This window comes from Oncorhynchus mykiss, chromosome 12, assembly GCF_057628025.1.
Source record: "Oncorhynchus mykiss isolate SJ-2025 chromosome 12, ASM5762802v1, whole genome shotgun sequence".
Taxonomy (NCBI): Eukaryota; Metazoa; Chordata; class Actinopteri; order Salmoniformes; family Salmonidae; genus Oncorhynchus; species Oncorhynchus mykiss.
The window spans coordinates 19,008,629-19,014,628 of NC_143033.1; positions in this window are offsets into that span (position 1 = coordinate 19,008,629).

A 6,000-nucleotide genomic window follows, 5' to 3' on the forward strand; every position below is an offset into this window, starting at 1 on the left:
GGAAAATGTAATCCCTCTTTTTTCTAAAAGTTATATTTCTGTCAAACATCACCACATTTTGTTACTTCACAGTCTTATTCTAAATTTGATTGAATTGTTTTTGTTATTATATACAATATACACACAATACCCCATCATCACAAAGCAAAAACTGATATTTAGAAAATGCTGCTAATTTGTTAAAAATGAAAAAATGAAATATCACATTTATTTAAGTATTCAGACCCTTTACCCAGTACTTTGTTTAAGCGCCTTTGGTAGTGATTACAGCCTCAAGTCTTCTTGGGTTTGACGCTACAAGCTTGACACACCTGTATTTGGGGAGTTTCTCCCATTCTTCTCTGCCGATTCTCTGAAGCTCTGTCAGGTTGCATGGGGAGCATCGCTGCACAGCAATTTTCAGGTCTCTCCAGAGATGTTCGATCAGGTTCATCCCGGGCTCTGGCTGGGCCATTCAAGGACATTCAGATACTTGTCCCGAAGCCACTCTTGCTTTGTCTTCGCTGTGTGCTTAGGGTCGTTGTTCTGTTGGAAGGTAAACCTTTGCCCCAGTCTGAGGTCCTCTGGAGCAGGTTTTCATCAAAGATCTCTCTGTACTTTGCTCAGTTCATCTGTCCCTCGATCCTGACTAGTCCACCAGTCCCTGCTGCTGAAAAACATCCCCACAGCATGATGCTGCATAGAGATGGTGCCAGGTTTCCTCCAGACGTGACACTTGGCATTCAGGCCAAAGTGTTCAATCTTGGTTTCATCAGACCAGAGAATCTTGTTTCTCATGGTCTGAGAGCCCTTTAGGTGCCTTTTTGCAAACTCCAAGCAGGCTGTCATGTGCCTTTTACTGAGGAGTGGCATCCGCCTGGCCCCTCTACCATAAAGGCCTCATTGGTGGAGTGCTGCAGAGATGGTTGTCCTTCTGGAAGGTTCTCCACAGAGGAACTCTGGAGCTCTGTCATAGTGACCATTGGGTTCTTGGTCACCTCCTGACCAAGGCCCTTCTTCCATGATTGCTCAGTTTGGATGTGCGGCCAGCTCTAGGTAGAGTCTTGGTTGTTCCAAATTTCTTCCATTTAAGAATGATGGAGGCCACTGTGTTCTTGGGGACCTTCAATGCTGCAGACATTTTTTGGTGCCCTTCCCTAGATCTGTGCCTCGACACAATCCTGTCTCTGAGCTCTACAGACAATTCCTTCGACCTCATGGCTTGGTTTTTGCTCTGACATGCACTGTCAACTGTGGGACCCTATATAGATATCAGGTATCAAGGTAAGACCCAGATGCAGACCGTGTCAAAGTAACAACTCTAGGGGGTCAATTGATGATTTGTATTGGTTTATACATTTTCCATAAGGGATGTCTAACATTTCAAAGTGGAAATTACACATTTCAGAAGCCTTTTAAAACCTCAAATACACTACAAGTTCTCCTGCAACAGATGGTCAAATTAAGATCCTACATCTGTATTGGAGATCTGTCCTGCAAGTTCACTCTACTGTCTCTGAGTGATTTTGATCACGCTTTAGTAGCCAAGGCATTCACAGAGGAAGTTGGTTTAGAAGAAGGAATCATTTTAGATTTCCTGAGATATAAATGAAGTAAAGGATGAAGTCACCATATTGAATATCTACAGAGTAATATCCTAATTGTTTGTTGTGGTGTCAATAAAGTCTAATTAACGTTCAATGTCTCTGGAGAATTTCAGTTCATAATGCCCCAATCTCACAAAACAGTGCCATCAATACTGAATCTTCAAATCTGTCTACTGCCACAATTACACTTCCAATTCAGAGAACATGTTATGTCATTCATTTTACAGCGGTTAATGGTCCTCTCTATATATAGTATCCTAGCCCACTGTAAAGTGTAATTGTCCCTTATAGACTGAGCTGCAGATCTATGAATGAACCACAGGGCACCTCTCTCTAACTCTCTCTCTCTCTCTCTCTCTTGCTCTCTCATTCTCGATCTCTCTCAATTCAATTTAAGGGGCTTTATTGGTACGGGAAACATGTGTTTACATTGCCAAAGCAAGTGAAATAGATAATGGACAAAAGTGAAATAAACAATTAAAAAAATGAACAGTAAACAATACACTCAAAAAGTCACTCAAAAGTTCCAAAAGAATAAAGGCAGTTCAAATGTCATATTATGTCTATACACAGTTTTGTAATGATGTGCAAATAAATCTTTCTCTCCCACGGTCTGCATCTGGGTCTTACCTTATCCTGATAGTATGAACTGGCCATGACTGACCCAGCAGACCCAGGGCCAACTGCACGACACCATCTCCTCCCAAGGAGCCACGAGGAACTGCTTCGTGGCCTTATGGAGGGGGTCCAAACGTTGGCTGAACACCATGACTGTGCATTGGAGCAATTCCGCAGGTTGTCTGGGAGGCAGCCTACTCAAGGTGGTAACCCCACAGCCCCCCAGAAACCCAGCTGCTAGCAGTTCCATCTCAACGGCCACTCCACCTTCTCGGGAGCCCCGTTTACCCCCCCCCCCCCCCCTCTCCCTCCCGGAACGCTTCAAAGGAGAGTTGAGCACCTGTCAGGCGTTACTAGCTCAGTGTGCCCTCATTGTCGAGCTTCAGCCCTCCTCCTTCCCCTCAGATTGCTCCAAGGTAGCCTATCTCATCACGCTGATGTCCGGGAGGGCTCTCACCTGAGCTACTGCTGTATGAGAACAGCAGCCGGCCATATGCGTTAGTCTGGAAGGATTCATGGGAGAGGTGAAGAAGGTTTTTTTCCCCATTCTCCAGGAGAGAAGCTGCCTGGGAGCACCTTCACCTTCGGAAGGTGTTCAACAAGACCCGGCCACTTCGCTTCGCCGCCTTCTCCCATCGCCTCAATGCCACAGAAGCTTCTCGCAGTGAAGATGGTATTGGAGGAATGGAGGGACTGGCTGGAAGGGGCGGAACATCACTTCATCATATGGACTGACCATAAAAATATGGAGTGTCTCCAAACGCCTCAACTCCAGGCAAGCTAGATGGGCCCTGCTGTTCACACAGTTCCACGTATCCCTCTCATATTGGCAGGGATCCAAGAATGTCAAGTCGGATGCACTGTCTCACCATTATAGCCCCATGGCTATTACCCCAAAGCCTGAGACCATCCTTCCCATTTCGTGCCTGGCAACAGCACTCAGCTGGGGTATTGGGAAACAGGTACGGGAGGCACAGCGTTCCCAGACGAACCCCGGGGGTTCGCATTTGTGCGAAGACGCTTTTGGTGGCCCACCATGGTCCATGATGTCTCCGCATTCGTCGCCGCTTGCACAGTGTGTGCTCAGAACAAGACTCATTGGCAATCTCTGGCTGGCCTTTGTCACGGGTCTCCCCCAGTCTGAGGGCAACACGGCCATCCGGACTGTGGTCGACCGGTCTTCCAAGGCCGCCCAATTCATTCCTCTCCCCAAACTACCCTTGGCCAAGGAGACGTCCCAGCTCATGGTGCAGCACGTCTTCCAGATCCATGGACTGCCCATGGACATGGTCTCTGTCCGAGGTCCTCAGTTCTCGTCCCAGTTCTGGTATGGTATCCTCATTGGGTAACCGAAAGGTTGCAAGATCGAATCTGACCTTCTGCCCCTGAACAAGGCAGTTAACTAACTGTTCCTAGGCCGTCATTGAAAATAAGAATTTGTTCTTAACTGACTTGCCTAATTAAATAAAGGTAAAATTAAAAATTAAAAAATAAACTCTGTGCTGCCTTGTTTCTGCCAACCCCACCACCTGGAGCCAGCAGCTTGTGTGGGTGGAATACGCACGCAACACCCTTCTATGCTCTGCCATGGGCTTATCTCCCTTTGAGTGTTCCCTGGGGTATCAACCCCTGCTCTTCCCCGAGCAGGAGGAAGAGGTCGGCGTACCTTCTGCCCAGATGTTTGACCACCGCTGTCGTCATACCTGGAGAAGAGCCTGGTCGGGCCTCCTCAAGACCACCTCCAGGTATCAACGACAAGCGGATTGCCATTGGATCCCGGCTCCCCGGTATAGTCTCGGGCAGAAGGTATGGCTATCCACACTGGATCTACCCCTCCGGGTGGATTCTCTCAAACTATCCCCCCAGTTTATTGGCCCGTTTCCCATCTCTAAAATGATTAGTCCCTCTGCTGTTCGTCTTCTGTTTCAACGTACTCTTCATATTCATCCGACATTCCATGTGTCTAAAATTAAGCCTGTGTCTCACATCCTTTGTCTTCTATTTCCAGGCCCACCCTGCCATCCGGTGTACACTGAGGGTTCGACCACAGGGCAGGGGTTTCCAGTACCTGGTTGACTGGGAGGGTTATGGCCTGGAGGAGAGGTGCTAGGTTCCCGCTAGAGACACCTGGACCCAGCCCACATCGCCGACTGTACCCACCTGCCTGACCACTCTGTCTGCATGCAGTCCTGTACCTTTGCCCCACCCCTGGATTACCGACCTCTGCCTGACCTGACCCTGAGCCTGCCTGCCTTCCGTCCTGTACCTTTGCCCCTGTTGCTGTAATAAACATTGTTACTTTGACACGGTCTGCATCTGGGTGTTACCTTGATTCCTAATACTGTCTGTGATTAACTTACAATTCACGGCACACTTAACCAGCATAGCTACCACAGCATTCTGCAGCTATTCGCCATCCCATCTGGTTTGTGCTTAATGGGACTATCATTTGTTTTTCAACAGGACAATGACCCAAAACACACATCCAGGCTGTGTAAGGGCTATTTGACCAAGAAGGAGAGTGATGGAGTGCTGCATCAGATGACCTGGCTTCCACAATCACCCGACCTCAAACCAATTGAGATGGATTGGGACGAGTTGGACCGCAGAGTGAAGGAAAATCAGCCAACACTTGCTCAGCATATGTGGGAACTCCTTCAATACTGTTGGAAAAGCATTCCTTATGAAGATGGTTGAGAGAATGCCAAGAGTTTGCAAAGCTGTCTTCAAGGCAAAGGGTGGCTACTTTGAAGAATCTCAAATATAAATATATTTTGATTTGTTTAACACATTTTTGTTTACTACAATGTTTCATATGTGTTATTTCATAGTTTTGATGTCTTCACTATTATTCTACAATGTAGAAAATAATAAAAATAATGAAAAGCCCTTGAATGAGCAGGTGTGTCCAAACTTTTGACTGGTTCTGTAGGTCAAGGTAAAATTATAGGTACAGTATCAGAAATAATGTCCATGTGACAGTAAGACAGCCTACCTGAAGACCAATAGTAAATAAGAATGAATTCCAAAAGCTTTAATTTTCTGTGAATTTCCTGTGTGTATCCGGAAGTATTTCATTTAAAGGGACTTTTAGTGTAGTGTGAAGGGAAAGTGTCATGATGGAAGGCCTTCAATGGATGGAAGGCCTTCAATGTTTCAGAGCAGAGAAGAAGAAAGAGATAGAGGTGACAGGTGGTATGTGTGAGTGTGAGTGTGTGTGTCTAGTACGATGACATTCTGTGACTGAACACTCAGACCAGTGTGACAGCGTGTCGGAATGGAATGACATGTGTCCTGCGGTCACTGTGGCTCCCAGCGCCAACCATGCATGCAGCAAGACAAAGCTTCAGCTCGCAGGGAGCTGCAATGATTCTCAGCCATCACGTCAACAATGGAGAGGTGCATGAGGAGGGTGCAGCGAGAGAACTGCATGCGGCTGTCATTAGATGTGTGTGTGTGGCCCTTTCCTGTTCTGAGTGTTTGACGTCATTATACCCCCCCTCCAGTCCACATCACATCACACCCCAGGAGAGGCCGCCCAGGCAGGCACACAATACTGGCTGGGATCCCTACCTCCACATCCTCCCAAACACACAGTACTCCAAAGTCAAGCTTAATTTTCCTCTCTCTCACACTCCTCGCGTGATCCCTCTCTCAATGCCATGATAAACAGCCAGCACTTTGCATGCCGGGTAGGATATGAGTCACTGGTTGAAGCCATGGGAATAGACCCCACTCAGTTGCTCTCCTCTCTGCTCTCTCCTCTGCTCTCCTGTCCTCTCCTCTCTCCTCTCCT